The sequence below is a fragment of the Crinia signifera genome, chromosome 2 (genome assembly GCF_055691185.1).
Source record: "Crinia signifera chromosome 2, ASM5569118v1, whole genome shotgun sequence".
Lineage (NCBI taxonomy): Eukaryota > Metazoa > Chordata > Amphibia > Anura > Myobatrachidae > Crinia > Crinia signifera.
This window is the reverse complement of record NC_139218.1, coordinates 334,520,356-334,538,334: the sequence shown is the minus strand read 5'-3', so window position 1 is coordinate 334,538,334 and position 17,979 is coordinate 334,520,356. Positions and strand designations below refer to the sequence as shown.

General features: G+C 44.6%; 1 long non-coding RNA gene across 1 annotated transcript; it reads left to right on the top strand.

Moving 5' to 3' along the window:
• The first annotated feature begins 16,478 nt into the window (after positions 1-16,478).
• Positions 16,479-17,350, top strand: LOC146059131 (uncharacterized). Its single transcript, XR_014470163.1, has 3 exons — positions 16,479-16,562; positions 16,745-16,822; positions 17,148-17,350. It is a non-coding gene; the product is annotated as an uncharacterized LOC146059131 (long non-coding RNA).
• The last annotated feature ends 629 nt before the right edge of the window (positions 17,351-17,979 follow it).

The window sequence follows — 17,979 nt, the reverse complement described above, 5'->3', positions numbered from 1 at the left end:
TACAACTTTGTGCCTTTGTAGCACAACTTTAAATACTATTTGTGTAATTGGCGTAAATCAGCTACAACCTGCGTTCCGTGCGGCAGCGTCACTAACGGCAGCGTACGCCTTGGTGTGTGTGCGGCGCATAGGCCACGCCCATAGTAGCTGTAACTCGCTTGTGCAAAACCTGGCGTAACATCAAACTATAATGTAGGTGACCTGTTTAAAGATTTGTTGTAATGGACACCTGTAACGTTATGCAATCCTAAATGCTATCTGTCAATGTTCAGTAGTACTGTGTTACTGTTGAGATTGTCCATAAAAAGTAAGTTACCCAATCCATTTTCAAATCCGGCCCAGAAGTCTTGCAATAGTGATCACTGATGTCATGCACAACACATGTGCTAGGCCTATAAATAGTGCTTTGCTGCTAGGTGCATTTGTCTCCAGAGCTGTATTGGGCCAGGTTCTAAGGTAAGCACTCGCATGCTCCAGATTATTGGTACAGCAAAGTCTTGTTAGCATTACAGAAACATGTTACCTGCCCACCATTTAACTGACAGATGTTAAACGTTTGTGGCACCATATAATGGTGAACTACATGTCCCAGCATTATTTGAAATGTTTCATTGTAGTTATTGAGCAGTTGATCACACCTGTAATTCTTACTTAGTGTTTAGTTGTTACATGTTTTAAATACATTTGTCTTTAAGAAGGTGTGTGGTGAGGTAATATTATTGTAACTTCATTCTAGATTACTATGGATCTGTGGGACTACACTGGGTGCCCCTGTATTGTACGTATAGTTGCATCAAATGTGTCAAATTTTTGAGCATCACCAATCTTTGCATAGGTGTATCCTTATTTATTAACCTTTTGTTGTAGGTTGCTGAAGCAGTGATGCAGTACATGGGTGAGAGGCTAAGGGCACTTGCGGCTCACCCCACTCGTCGGCCAAGGAGGCCAGGACGTGCTAGAATCTTCCGCACAGGGGTGACACTCTTTGGGATGCCCGATGATGAGGTACTTACTAGGTACAGGTTACCCCCACATGTAATTCTAGATATACTCTCTTTAATTGAGAGTGATCTAGAACCTCTTCATGGGCTCACGACAGCAATTCCGCCTCACACTCAGCTGCTGGCGGTGTTGCATTTCTGCGCCTCGGGATCCTTCCAACAAGTAGTGGCAGTACTTGCTGGAATATCTCAGCCGGCTTTCAGCCGAATCCTGAGGCGTGTGACGTCAGCCATGTTTAGGCGCAAGGGGCACTTCGTGGCCATGTCTTTTGCCCAAGAGACCCTTCACGGAAGCCAGCAGGCATTCCATCAAATTGCTGGCTTCCCTAATGTGATAGGGGCTGTGGATGGCACCCATGTACCATTTGTGCCTCCATCAAGAAGTGAGAAGATCTATAGGAACCGAAAATTGTTCCACTCACTGAACGTGATGGTGGTATGTGGCCCATCCATGAAAATTCTCTCCTTTAACTCAAAGTTTCCCGGAAGTGCCAATGACTCTCATGTTATCCGACAACCCGGGATTTGGCAAAGACTCCAAGAGCTTGAAGGCCGTGATGCGTGGGTTCTGGGTGACTCCGGTTACCCATGTACGCCCTGGCTACTTACGCCGTACAGCTCCCCAGAACCAGGCCCACAGGAGGCATTCAATAGGGCGCATGTTGCCACCAGGCAAGTGGTGGAGCGCTCAATTGGCCTGTTGAAGGGTCGATTTAGAGTGCTCCACCGCACTGGTGGTGACTTACAGTATGCGCCTGAAATGGTGTCGAGGATTGTGGGCCTGTGTGTTTGTTTTCACAACATAGCTGTGCGGCGTGAGATACCCTTTGATGAGTGGGAGGTTCCATCTGAGCCGCAAGACCCGCCCATGCGCCCATCCCGCTCCCCTGAAAGCAGACGCGGATACCAGCTGCGGGACTCTGTGGCCATGAGATACTTCAGGTACATTTCTAAATGTTGTCCAGACCAAACCTCATTAGGATCTATTATCCACATCAAGGTTGACAATGATTTAAATTTAGTGTCCTCCTAATTAAACATTAGGCAGCATGGCCTCTTAATGGCAATAGCAATAGCACTACGTATTAGGTTTGAGGTGTATTGGTTTAAGCCCAATATTGAACGTATTGTCCATAGATTTAAAAACATTTTTTATGTATTCATTTTTTTAGATGAGCTTATCATCCGTGTCTGGTGAGTACATTGAATTTCTTACTTTTTTCACCATGTATGTGTGGGATGTGGGTGCGCTCGCCACGCTTCAGGTTGGCATTGATAGTGGGGGTGGTGTTGACAATGGGGGTGCATTTAACATTGTAAGCACCCATCAGGGTGCTTGTACAATTAAAAATCGCATCGCATGCCATTTGCTGGCATGCGATGCTATGCGATATTTCATTGTACAAACACTCCAATTAATTTAACGGGAAGATCGCATCGCACACCACTAAATACGGTATGCAATGGTATGCGATGGGCGCCGTGCTAGGAAACAAGTACCATTTTTTTTATTTAGTTAAGTCAAAAACATTTGTAAAAACATATTTAAATATTTTAGTGGAAAAAAAGTGTCTAACACCCACCAGCATATGTTCCCATTATTAACATTAAAGTAGATCTTCCAGTAGCACTACCCCTAGAGGGACATAGGAATACAGATTGGGGCACACAGCGAGGGACATAGGGATACAGATGGGCAGGGCGTTAAGTGGTCCTGGAGAGGTGGTGGAACTAATTTTCCTGCCACCGAAACCCCCCCCCCACTCCAATGTCCCCAAATTAGGCGGAGCCCAAGCAAGTGCCAGAGTTTTATTTATTTATTTACAGTTTCCTACAAAGCACAACATATTCCACTGTGCTTTACAATTGGAATCAGTGCTTCAACTGGGTAGTAACAAACTAACATAGAGGTAGGAGGGTCCTGCTCACAAGCTTAAAATCTATATGCTGTAGTTTTTGGAACCACATGCAAACTATGAAATTTGTGCCCTAACTCCCATACTTTATAAAGTCGTCTCACAATAGTACCTCCAATTCAAATGATGCCATACAGAAGAACAATCATATTCACATTACACTGCACGTAGTGATCCTGATTCACATTACACCATAAATAAGTGCCTCTTATTCACATTATGACACACAGTTGTGCATCTTATTCAAGTTACCCTACTCATTGTACATGTATGCCACACAGTAGTGCCGCTTATACATAATGCCCATAGTAGTATTGCTTATACACATAATGCCCACAGCAGTAGTACTCCTTCCACAAAATGTCCACAGTAAATGCCCTTTATACACATATTGATCTCTGTCCCTCCAGCAACTTCCTCTCCTTTCTTCTTCACTTTGGCGGTGATGATGTCACATACACCATGCAATAAGCATCTGGGACAGGCTTTTCTGTGGAAATTACTATGCAGAGCTGGGATGGAGGTGGAACTGAGTTCTCCCTACTATTTCAGGTGGTGGAACTCAGTTCCACCCCGTCCCCCGTCCCCCCACTTTAACCACTGCAGACGGGGCACGCAGAGTGGGGCACACAGGGAGAGACTGGGGAAAGACATAGGAATACAGACTGGGGCATGTAGGGAAGGACATAGGGTACCTGTATAGGAGGTGCTGCTGCTGGGCCCAGGCAGAAAGCCACAGGGGAGTGGGATACAGGGGGAAATTTATTAAGATTGAATGGCTACGATTAGGCGTATTCATAGCCATTCGATGCCATATGCAGCTGTAAATTTGTATTTTCAGACCTGATCGCAGTGCTGTTAAACCTCTGAGCCCAGCGATCAGCAATCCATCTAATATATGCCAAATTAGGGTAAAACATGAACTGAAACAGGGTTGCCAACTTTTTAGCTGCAGCAAGTAGGGGGCGGGGTCGTAGGGTATAGCACAAAAGGGGCGGAGTCCTGGGAGGGACTAACCAAATGAAATTGCAAGCGGTACTCACCGATGCCGCTCCAGCCACTCACGCTGTCGCTCCCGCTCTCCATGCTGCCAGGCCAACAGAGCCCTGCTCCCACCGCTGCCGCACACGCTCTACACACCATGCTGATAGCCTCTGCGGTGGCCGTCACACAGGACGCCATGACGCAAGGTATGTCATGATGTCGCGCTGGTAACTAGCACCCGCCCCCAGCACTTTGGGACTTGCGAATGCGCAGTCCAATTTTTCCGCATGAAGGCTGAAAAACCGGGAGGATGTCGGGGCTTTCCGGGGGACCGGGAGAAAGGTTTAAAACGCGGGAGACTCCCGTGAAAAGCGGGAGGGTAGGCAACTATGAACTGAAACAGAATTGAATAATTGTCAGCATACAACCTGATGTATGTAATGATTAACTACTGTCTCAGCCAAAGTATGTGTATTGAAGCTGTTTACTATTTTATTATTTATTTACAGTTTCTTATATAGCGCAGCAGATTCCGTTGTGCTTTACAATAGTAGACAGTGATAAAACAAACTGGGTAACAACAGACAGACTTGGAGGTAGGAGAGCCCTGCTGCAAGCTTACAATCTATAGGGATATAGGAGGGAAACATACTAAGTGCACATCTATACAATCCCTGTTTCTTGCAACCGTTCGGCCGACTGTACTCCCATCGGACCGTCCACAAACAACAGCCGATCACGCGCGTACACACCTGTACAATTTTACTTGCGACGTCCGATGTACTCCCGTCCAAACAGTTGCAAGAAAAAGATTGTACCACCGTACACACTCTCCCGATTTGGGCTTTTGACACGATATATATAAACATAATTATCATAATGGGCTGGGTTAAGGGCATACCAAAACACAGGGGCGTGATTACAGAACCTAAACAAAATATATAGGTGGACCACTATAAATACGGGGTACGCGTCAGCCGGCAGGTTGACTAGGGACAGATACGGCAAAGTGACTGGGTAGTCACTTTCTGCATCTTTATAGCAGCCGGCAGGTTGACTAGGGACAGATACGGCAAAGTGACTAGGTAGTCACTTTCCGCATCTTTATAGCAGCCGGCAGGTCATAGACGCATCACAGAGTATGTGTTCCGTCTATGTTATCTATGGTCTTCTATGTGTTCCGTCTAGCATTTCAAAGGTGCTCTGTTCCATGAATTTCCCAGACATGGGGCACATTATGTTACACATTACATTGCCACAGTGTAACATAATGTGCCCCATGTCTGGGAAATTCATGTTCTATTATAATATACTATTAAATTGAGACAAAGTATCAGATTGCAGAATAGTGTTAAACTGTGTTAATTGCTGCAGTATGATATTGTAAGTACTGTATATAGTAATAGACTAGGGTGAGTCACAAATAATGAACTACACCAGTTACACTATAATAAGTACATTGCATTCAGAACGCACACTTGAATAAATCATGTGTGGAGGTGACAGGGTTAATATAGTTCACGGAGCCGCGGCTCCGCTGCTCATCATATATAGCAGTCACAACATAAAGGAATTTGAGAGACACAAGCAGACAGACAATAGCCATTAAAATGGCTAAGGATAATACAAGGCACAGTTGCTAATATTTCAATATGCATTACATAATGTGACACACACAGAGCACCAAACTGCTATAAAGCCGGGTATGCGACTAGTCAGTTTGCGGTAGTGACCCTGCAAACTGCTATAAAGCCGGGTATGCGACTAGTCAGTTTGCGGTAGTGACCCTGCAAACTGCTATAAAGCCGGGTATGCGACTAGTCAGTTTGCGGTAGTGACCCTGCAAACTGCTATAAAGCCGGGTATGCGAGTATAGTCAGTTTGCGGTAGTGACCCTGCAAACTGCTATAAAGCCGGGTATGCGAGTATAGTCAGTTTGCGGTAGTCACCCTGTAGTCGCATACCCGGCTTTATAGCAGTTTGGCAGGGTGACTACCGCAAACTGACTAGTCGCATACCCGGCTATATAGCAGTTTGGCTATTATGTAATGCATATTGAAATATTAGCAACTGTGCCTTGTATTATCCTTAGCCATTTTAAGTCTTTCCCATTCTTCTCAGATTCCTTTCTACTTGTCCTAGCCGGCGTCACCACCTTGGCAAAAGCAAGAAAAAAGAAAAATTGCACCTTTCTTCTTCAGAGGAGAACAACACCGGGACACTTATCCACCCACTTCTACTTTGGAGTACCCACGTCTGAAGGGACGCCACCTTTCTAAGGTACTCATTCTTGGTTCAAAGCAGAACCTCACTATACAGAGAATCCATTAAGAGGACTTTACCATCATAGTTCCCATTTGGAGGACACTCTGTACAAAGGATTTCATGTCCCAGTGTCAAGGAGGACTTATCAAATGTCCACAATCTCCCTCTTCACTTGCCAGAGAATAAGGTGATATATTCCACAACTGGACGCAGCTTTTTCATTATCCCAATTTTTACATTTTTAACCCCTTCCCCATGCAATTGCACTATATACTTAAATGTATGTTTTATTAAACTAGTATTGTTACTTTTTTACCAATTTTTTGCTCTGTCATCAATTCTGCGCAATCTTCCCCCCTTGTTTTTGTGTCATTTGTAGGGACTGACAATCCCTTTATTTGATTGCTGCAGGCCTAACCGCCCATACAGGCGCCCCTCACAGACACTCAGGTGTCTGTCCATTTCTTTTTTCAACCACAGGGGGCCCCTAGCTAGAGGGGGGCCCAGGGGCACTGACCCCTTGTGCCTCCATTATAATCCGGCCCTGGGTCCAAGAGTCCGGGGCTGGTTTCAGAAATACGGGGGACCCCTGTGCTTTTTGTCCCTTGTATTTTTGGAACCAGGTCCGGCTCAATGAGCCCGGGGCTGGTTATGCTCAGGAGGGGGGACCCCACGCCATTTTTTCTCCAAAAAACACTTTAACACATTTTTTAACACAGGACCATGCACAGATCTCAATGATCTGTTCAGGGTTCTGGTCAATTCGCATATCAGAACCTGGTCTAAATTTTTGACGATTTTTAGACACATTTTCCCAAATTAAAATGCAAATTATATATTTTTCAATGGGAAAACATCTGGATGCGAGTTCAGGCGCGAGTAAAAATCGCACTTTCAGAAAGTTCAAACTCTGTTTTTTTTTTTGCTGTTTTTCGCATCTCATTAAGGGCGGGATGTATTAAAATACATCGCCGCCCTTCGCCGCCCCCCCCCCCCCCCCCCGCCGCGATGCTGCCGCATATGTACTAACATATGCGGCTGGCATCGCGGTGCGGTGACGGAGGCCCCCCGCGATACCTGGAATGTGGTGTGCGGGGGGTCTCCGTCATCTCCCTGCCACCACGCTCTCCCCTCACGCCGGGGACAGCTATACATGCTGTCCCCAGCGCTTCCTCCTCCCCCCTGCAGCCGGAAGGATGTCCGGCTGCTTCACTAGGGGGAGGAGGGGTTTACCTTCCAGGGTCCAGGAGGACCCTTCAGGAAGGTAAGCCAGAGAGGGGGTCGGCGAGGCGGCGGGTTTGCGTCGGCGGGCGGCGAAAAGAAGCCCATAGGCTTCTATAGGGTATCGCCACCCAAAGGTGGCGATACCCTTCAGTGGCGATACCCTTCAGTGCAGTATCCTTTTGATACATTGTAAAATGCGGTAAAACCGGGGTTTTACCGCATTTTCCATTTCCAATAGAAGTAGTAGAAGAAGTGATTGAAAATAACCAATTTCACCTGTTCCCTAGCTGCACAATCTCTGATAGCGCCAGAATTCCTGAACATTTTTTGTAAAACGCATTTTCCATTTGATACATCTCACCCTAAATATGCGAATTCGGGAAAAAGTGCGATTTCTGCATTTTTTGACAAAAATATCGCAAAAGTCACATTTTCGCATCTCATTAAATGTCACCCCAATGTTATTTGTTTTATTTCGTCCAAAATTTTCTTTTTGTTTGATATAAATTATTTTATACATTTATTTGAAAATGTACAGTTTTGGGATAATAATAATAACCAGTTTCCAAGGAGAAGATTCAATGAGGTAATTGTTACATACTGCACAGTAGAAAGATTTACACAGCGCTTAGAGATAACGCTTAGCGGCCTACACTCCTGGGGGAAAGTCCCGGTCCTCCTGGGGATGAGTAGAAACAATAGGAGTGGGGAGTGTTGGCGCTCTGGGGTTAGTGTGGGATCAGTCGGTTAGAGTAAATGTTTTATAGTACAGGTGATCTGATGGTGGAGAGCTGGGAGCAAGGATTGACGACTGTGGGCGATGGTATAGTAACCTATCCCACGGAGTGGCAATGCCTGATATCTGGCAGGCTAAGGTGGTGGTTCGGTGACCTGGTTCCCTCACATCAAACCCTGGATTGGGTGCACGTACCTCCAAAAACAATAGCAGGAATCAGGATATGCAAGTGGTGTGTAGAGAAGGTAGTAGTAGCTTACCGTATAGTCTCGATGTGTCAGCAAATCTCACTCTGTAGTTCAACTATACATGCAGTGCAAGTGGGAGGGCATATGAGTTATATAACAGCGCTGTGTGTTTTATGTGTTTTCTGTCTAATGTAATGTAATTACTTATGATGTGTCTGTAAATAGGAGAAAGTGTCTCACAGACCCATGAGCAGCGGTATCAATTGCCATAGTGGAAATTAATAAAAAATCCATTGAGCGGCAACTATAACTGTTCCATATACTAGGGAGAGTGTGATAGGAGTAGCAACTTAATTACATATAGTATAATGTGTCTGTAAATAGGAGAAAGTAGATGCACTCAGTTATAGCTTAAAGCTCTATTCGTGCAGAGATACAGGAAAAGTGAAAGTGTCTCAAAGACCTACAAGAAACGGGTTCAACTGCCAAAGCCGAGATTATTGAAAAACTCGTCCAGCTGCAACTATAACTGTGCCACATATACTGTAAGAGAGAGGGCAGTATTCAATGAGGATAATTCGCCCTGTTTCACGGCAAACTTGTGCTATTTTATATAGGTGATTATTTGGGTCAGAAAGCGAATCACCCTATTCAACGTGCACTTCTCACCGTCTTTCTAAGTGATTTTCGCCGTGTGTCGCCGTGTAGCAAATCGCCATCTTTTCATGGTGAAGTGGAAAGTGAACTTTTAAAATAAAGTTGTTTTTGTTTTACATTTGGTGTCAAAAAGTCAGGAATTTTATTCTGAGAAGGGGCATGTTATTTTTATTCATGTGCTTATAGCAATAACAAAAATATATATTTTTTTTTACACAGAGCAGCCAGCAGGGGGCCGGGAGCCGAGAGCCGCTCATTAGATATTAATATATTCACTGCACCCGATCATTACATATGCAAGATCGGGTGCATTACCTCAACGGTTCATTTTGGGGCTACAACCCCTTTCTCAAGAGGACCACCACAAACATACCACCAACATGTACAAGCTTACCTTAAAAAGGATCCATGGCACTATCTCCTCCCCCTCATTGTGAACCGCCACCACACCAGCCAGCATGCCAGGAGTCGGGATGCATAGCGATGACATTACCCGCATTCTCATTGCCATTGTTACCCGACTCAACAAGTGAAAACCTAGAAATAATGTAGCATGGAGACATGAGATGGGTCATGTTACAAAATACAGTTAATAAGAAAACTAACATAAGAATTTACAATATAAATAAAAATGCAAGGATGAAACACAGGTCAGTGAAACAGAAAAAATAAACATTAAATAAAAATATTACATTAATCTGTGATAACAGCAATCAATAATCAAATGACCAGGCAGAAGTCACATAACAATATACAGTAAATACAGTATTCCATAAAGGTACTCCATACAATTCCCTCGTTCAAATCATGTGGTGCCACAGTATTAAGTTTATAGATCCAGTTTGCCTCCATATTCAGGAGAGGTGTTCCTCAAACAATACGGTGATTGGTGGATAGGTTCCAGTTGGTAAAATAGTGATGGTGGATAGGTCCTAGTTGGTAAATTGATGACCATTTGATCCACGAACACCTCTCCTGAATTTATAGATCACCACAAGAAACAAGTACTGCATAAATCAGCCTTGTGGGATACCTAGCCATATGCCTAATTACATCATATGTTAAAATGGATTGCCATCAGGAACCTTGAGCTCTTGTAAATATAGAGCATATTGAGACTACTGGAGACTTACCTGCATACATTTGGGTCAATAGCTATATCCCTAATTGCTTCAGACCCCATTAGTGGATCATCATGGGAAGCTAGTTGGAAAAACTTTGACTTTTTAAAAAGATTTTCATACCTAGCAGCATAACATACCACTATTTTTAACTGTATATGTGATTGTTATATTTTAATTTGGGTTAATAAATTATTTCATTGTGAACCATCTTGGACATTATTTCAGCCAGCGTTGGCATACCTTTTATACAGATGGAGCTGGCCTCTTCCTTGCTGGCGCTGCGCCAGAATCTGGCGAAGAGGCGCCCCATCTGACTGAGACGCGTGAGTGTCTCACACGCACGCGCGTCTCAGTTTCCCGTTGGTGGGGGGACGGGAACCCTGCCCGTCTCCGCTTCAGGGAGATGGACAGGGTTAGGGGGGGCGAACCTCGGCAAGGCAACGCGTCCCCTTACGGCAGCTGGCGGGGGATGGTGGCTGGTGAATCTTCCGCCATTCCCTGCAAGAGCGAGACCCGCTCCATCTGTAACTCAGCTGTGGGGAGTTGCTTTGACAGCTCCCACACCTGCCTACATCATCCCAGATCCGGCGCTCCCCACAGACTCCACCGGCGCTGGCTCCCCTAAGCTGCAGTAGGGTCTGCAGGCCCATTGTTACACCACTGTGGCAATTAGTTTAGAGCAGTGGTGTCCAACCTTTTTCGGGGCGGGAGCTACTCGCGACAAAATAAACCGCCCGAAGAGCTACTAAATTTAAAAAAAATTTAAAATCTGCATAATATCCAAAAAAATGCCCTTTACACATTATGCCACACACCGTAATGCCCCTGACACCTTATGCCACACACTGCAATGTCCAATATGTCACAAACATACCTCCCAACACGAGGCAGAGCCCAAAATTAGAGGGTTCACCTACTACCGTGGAACTCCTGCGAGGCTACATCCCCCATTTTTTCCAATATGAGGGCATGGTCAGCTCTCTAAGAGCTGTAGCCACATGTGGTGTGGCCATGGAAAATGGAGATGTGATACACATATGTCCCCAATAGTACAGTGCCAGATACACATGACCCCAATAGTGCAGTCTGTGATGCCCATTATACCTATGCCGCATACTGTAATGGCCATTATACATATGCCCCGCACCGTGATGCTCCATTATACATATGCCGCACACATGATGCCCATTATACATATTCCCATTAATCCAGTACATATGCCCCACAACGTGACGCTCCATTATGCAAACGTCCCGCAGCGTGACGCTGAATTAAACATATGCCACACACATGATGTCCATTATACATATGCCCCACATCGTGATGCCCATTATACATATGCCGCACACCGTGATGCCCATTATACATATGCCCCACATCGTGATGCTCCATTATACATATGCCCCACTGTGATGCTCCATAATACATATGCCCCACTGTGATGCTCCATAATACATATGCCCCACTGTGATGCTCCATAATACATATGCCCCACTGTGATGCTCCATTATACATATGCCACACACAGAGATGCACCATTATACATATGCCCCACACACCGTGAGGCTCCATTATACATATGCCACACAATGTGATGCTCCATTATACAAATTCCCCACAGCGTGATGCTCCATAATACATATGCCCCACTGTGATGCTCCATTATACATATGCCCCACTGTGATGCTCCATAATACATATGCCCCACTGTGATGCTCCATTATACATATGCCCCACTGTGATGCTCCATAATACATATGCCCCACTGTGATGCTCCATTATACATATGCCCCACTGTGATGCTCCATTATACATATGCCCCACTGTGATGCTCCACAGGGGCGGATCCAGGATAAAATGACAGGGGGGGCACCATGAAAAAAGAGGGTTTAGGTGGGGGAGGGGCGGTGTTAGTGGTGCCAGTGTACATGCTAAGAGAGCGGCAGAGAGAGGGTGGGAATGGGATTAAAAATAGGCCCTGGCATTTAAAGTATGCAGGCCCACCATGGCGACAAAAGTGAAGGATGTAGTTGTGCGCGCGCCGAAGGCGCGCTTCGGAAAATGGGGTGTGGCCACTCAACAGGGGGCATGTCCTTGAGTGTAGTGTACAACACCATATACAACTTCTACACATTATGCAACAAAATACTAGACCCCATTATACTTGTCCCTTACACATGATGCCAAATGGAATGAGCCAAAATTCACATAATGCCTCACGGATTGTGTCAAAATTCGCATCAAGCCACACGGATTGAGCCAAAATTCACATAATGCCACATGGATTGAGCCAAAATTCAAATAGTGCCAAATGGATTGAGCCAAAATAAACATAATGCCATATGGATTGTGTCAAAATTCACATAATGCCACAGGGATTGAGACAAAATTCACATAATGCCACACGTATTGAGCCAAAATTCACATAATGCCACATGGATTGAGCCAGAATTCACATAATGCCACACAGATTAAGCCAAAATTCACAATAAATTTCATAAACAGGAACATTGTCCACCAAAGGCGCACATTAAACATTTACACCATAATGTCCATTACACGTTAAGTTACACGCCATTATGTCCATTATGTATTATGTCAAACACCATAATGCCTATTAAAAATTATGCTACATAAGTGCTGCTTATCTACATGCTCATTGCCAAGGGTTCCATGCTCATTGCCAGAGGTTCCATGCTCATTGCCATGTGGGATTACATGCTAATTGCCAAGGGGAATACATGCTCGCGGTAAATGGGGGACAGCCGCCAGGCAGAAGTGATAGCCACTGACAGTGGCAGAGCCTGGCTGTATTCAGAGCACTGCAGGACCCGGTTATTTGAAATAATACCCCTTTCACACCAGAAAATGCATTCCCAGGTTGGCCCCTTTTACACCAGCCTAGTCCCTGCATTTTCTGGTGTGAGGGGGAGAGAAAACCACCCCTCCATCCCATTAACCAGTTATCTTATTTAACCGGTTATATCTTCAGAACCAACTGATCCATTTACATGAGACAAGTATCATATTGGAGAACTTTTGAGTGGGCTTTGAATGATTTTGGTCCAGTGAAACTGGAACGTTTGGTTCCAGAGTAAAGAACATGAACAGCCATGAAATTACATTTCAAAAATAAAAAAATTAGTTTACACGTAATATCTCTGGAACTGATTGACCGATATGGACGAGCCTGGTATCATATTGAAGGCCCAGCGATTTTGAATTGAATGAGTTCAACCACAAGCTTCTGTGATGCCAGGGGGGGAACTGGCAGCCGTCGGAACCGGGTGCGGGTCGGAATTGACGGGTCCCATATTATCCTATGGGGGAAAAAAACGTTACAGCTTTGCCAGGCGATATCTCTGGTTCCCGGGGGGGCTAGAGACACGGGGCTGGGTTCTTGGAAAGCCCTGGTCCTCAGCTACAAAATGAAATGACAGGAGGGGCACGTGCCCGGGTGCCCTCCCCCTGAATCCGCCACTGATGCTCCATAATACATATGCCCCACACACTGTACGCACACAGTTTTCATTTTTTTTTTACCTAATGTAAGTCTGAGCAGAGGCTGTGGCGCAGGACCTGAGCAAAGGCTGTAATCACGCTGAGCAGAGGCTGTGGCGTCAATGAGAAAGTGCACTGGGGACGTCAGGAGGACGCGGCATGAAGTCACTTTCAGACCTCCTGCCGCCAAGTGAGGATGGAAATGCTACGCGGCAGGAGGTCACTTCCGCCACGTCAGGACCACAAAAGCAGCATTAAAACACTTTCTGACCTCCTGCCATCAAGCAAGGTACCGCTAAGCGGCAGGAGGTCACTGAAACAGCCCCGAGCTACTGTAAAAGTCCCGGCGAGCTACCCGTCGCTCGCGAGCGACGGGTTGGCGAACCCTGGTTTGGAGATATCATTCAGGTGCTCGCAAGGGCAGGGTAATTCTGAGTAAGAAAAACACACATTGTTTCCCCCAGCACCCTGAATGATAACAGTAACAAGATAGAAATACTATATGGTACAGAATTCAGAGATCTCGGTTACGTATATTTGCGCAAATGTATGAATAAGCCCCCAAGCCATCGTCAAGGCTTTTCTGTGTATTGGGGGTCCCTAGCGCGATATAGGGACTGATTGAGAGTTGATCGCAAAGGCCAATTCTTACTCAAATGGGGGGGTAAAAGGGGGTAATTCTGACCTGCTTGATAGTTTGCGTATATTGACTTGCCTAGCGAGAAAGTAAATGCCGCTTTGCCAAAAGCTCGCCCTTCCTGCGCTACCATGTGAGCAGATGTGTACGCTTACACGCCTGCAAAGAGGACAAATAATTTGATGGTCTGCTTTCTGACAAATTGGGGGCGGGCGCTGACATCATGTGACATCATCCGCCTGCCCCAAGCTGGCAGGGGCATGACTGCATTCTGATGGGCCTGCCTATTGTTTCTATGAGGAACGCCCCCTTCCTGTCAATCAAGCAGCGAGCCCCCTGGTTAATGAAAAATTAGCTGAATGCGTCCACTGCGGGGGGGTTGCACAAGTGCATTATCGCACATGCCTTAGAATCCATGAGCATTCTGTCATTGATGATACATTCAGGAATTTACTGCATGTGCAGAGGGGGCATTAACATTCCGCACACACACTAGATGATACACATAAAAATATTGGTAACGATATCGTTATGGGGCATAATGCACAGGGCTGTAATACTAATTAACCCGAGAGATGTGTAAAATTTCAGCATCGCTCACATTTGTTATATAAATTTGAATCAAAAGTGTTGTGTAAAATAAGATTATCATCTATATATATATATATATATATATATATATATATATATATATAGTGTTTGTGTGTCTCCAAAACACTGCCATCTGCTGGAGGTGAGTGAAACTACATCTCTTTGTCTCTCACACATGCTGCCGCCACTTACCGGGCTCTGCACCATTCATACGTCATGTGTCATGCTGGAAGCTGTCGCTGGTGATGTGATGACGGCCATCTTCCAACTGGTCAAAGCTGTGGCCCAGGGGGGAAAGCAGCGGCTCAGCCAGGGGGGAAAAGCAGCCAAATCTGGAAATGGCCAATCCGCCCCTGGCCCCACTCCTACTTATGGGGTGGAATTCCATTCTCACTGAAGGGTGCGAATTGCTATTGGCATGGAATTTGAATATTGGCGACCGCATAGCTTATTGTACCCTTTGGCCACTCAGACAAATCCTGCAACCTATGGAGTGAGATGAGGCTACCATTAAGTACGGCTGCTGCCGCACTGATTTAGCCAGGCCAAAGTGTATTTCATTTCCCACCACTGTATGGATATACAGTAGTATGCTGAGATATTATATGTACAGTGAAATATACTATCACATGATGCAGTAATGGACATACAGTATAAGGGGGAAATTTACTAAGATGGGAGTTCTGCTTCACATGGGATGTTGCTATGGGCAACCAATTAGATTATATCTATTATCTTCTAGAAGGTGCTAAATAAATGAAAAGTATATTGGTTTTCTAAGGATGAAACACTTCTCAATGGCCAGCAATGGGGCAGATGTATTAAGCCTTAACAAGAGATAACTGCAAGGGTGATAAGGAGAGATAAACGTCCAGCCAATCAGCTCCTTACTGACTTAAAATACAGCCTGTAACATGGCAGTTAGCAGGTGATTGGCTGGACGTTTATCTCTCATTATCACCCTTGGATTTATCTCTTGTTACAGCTTAATACATCTGCCCCATTGTGTTTTACTCCCCTGGATAAAATGTACCAGCCAGTCTCTGATGCTACCTGTGTTGTACAGCATGGTGGTCTCTGTGTTGTACAGTATAGAGCTCTCTGTGTTTTACAGTGTGGTGGTCTCTGTGTTGTACAGTATGGCAGTCTCTGTGTTGTACAGTATGGTGGTCTCTGTGTTGTACAGTGTGGTGGTCTCTGTGTTGTACAGTATGGCAGTCTCTGTGTTGTACAGTATGGAGCTCTTTGTGTTGTACAGTATAGTGGTCTCTGTGTTGAACAATATGGCGGTCTCTGTGTGTATTATTTTATGGCTAGGACTAATGGTTTGTATGGGGCCCCACCTTCAGGTCCCCTGGTTCTACCTAAATGAGACTACTTAAAGAAAATCAATTTCATTTTAATTTCTTTTTTTTTATAATATTGTCTATTATTATACACATACACAAATAAATAGAGAGATTTCTAAAAATTACATTTAAATGGGTATGGACAGTAGGTGTGATATAATTTGTGTGTTTGATATTTGTGCTATAATGGGTGTGGCTTATTATTGTAATATAGTGTGTGTGACTGGCTATTTTGATGGAAGGGATGGATAGATAAAAGCAGTAATACACACCTGTAATCAGTGACATCATAATGCTGGTCTGGCTAGTAGGAAATGCTGACAGAATTAACCAACTGTCATTAACCAACTGTCATTTCCCACTGGGCGAGGAGACGAATGGAGGAGTATGTGAGTATCACTAAAGAGGCTAATAAGGTGGGCTGTGCCCATGTAGGCCGGCAAGATGGGCAGTCACATGGGGGCAGGAAGGGTGCATAGCTCCCATGGCGAGAAGGCTCTACTCTCAGTTTATCAGTTGATTTGCCTTATTTGTGCAAAGAGATTTATTTTCTTTTTCTCTGTTGTCTTAGGAGAAGACATTTTTTATTACAGAAGACATGAATGTGGAGGCCTGGCTTTATGGCCAATCGTACCGGTACAATTTTGAGGTATTTTCTATGTACTAAAATGAATGTTAGTTTCCAATTTGTAGTCTCAGTGCATCTATTGCATGGTGAGCCTGTTACAAGCTTCCCTGCAGCACAGAGCTGTATGTGTGCATGTATGAATCCGCTGTAACCTGTATTTGCTACAGAATGGAAACATGTCAATGCTAATTTTAATGTTGTTAAGGTCCTAATCATTTCTGTGTCTGTTTCAGCAGCTGATCCACTTTCATTTATATTGCGTGCCAGCCATTCTTATATGCCACAATCTAGCGCTATAGTATGTGTATAATAACATTTCTTTCTTTTGTACTCTCTTATGTGTTAGGATTGTAAGTGGACAGCCACATGCACACCACCTCCAGGCGAAGTAACGGATGAGAAGAAGAGCAATTGGATACGATTTATCGGGTGGATAATGGTTGCCTGCCGTTGCCTACAGAAAAATGCGCAGGCGGGCTTTAGATGCATTGCTGGAGTATGGAGGAGAAGGCGCTAGACAAGATTTAAATAAATCATTGTAACAATGATTTTGATTTGTAGTCCGTCATGTACTGTTTTTAGAGATGGTCCTATAGCCATGGACAATAACACATGACCTTTGCCACAATACTCTCTGGTCATCATAGTAAGAGACAAGGGGTAAGCATTTTGGTTTCACAAAAATGAATCAGTAAAAACAAATTATATAACAGTGTCGTTAACATATATTCTAAGCAGAATAAAAACAGCTTTTATTTCTACAGTATCTACATAATCCGCAATACTTTACAACCCTAAATATAAAATGAATTTGTCTGTTTGTTTGTCTCTCTGGTTATGCATGTGAATTCCCTTGCACCAATTGGGATAAAAGCAAATCAAGTTGGTCCGGTTGGATCCTGGTCAGGTTTTTGGGGGTCTAGGTACCAGACAGGCCTCACATTGACTTTCGCTGGACAGAATTTTGACCCGGGGAGCCTGTTCTTAGCTTTCCACTGGATGGATTTGGACAAAAACTTCACAGAGTGGTAACATTGGATCCTAAAATACATACAATGGGGTTGAGATCCTGGTCGGACCTTCCGTTGGTGTACGCTGTCCAGAAATTTTACCTGGTAACCCTGATTTGGGCCTTTGACTGGATAGATTTGAATGAAAACTTGATAGAGTGATAATAT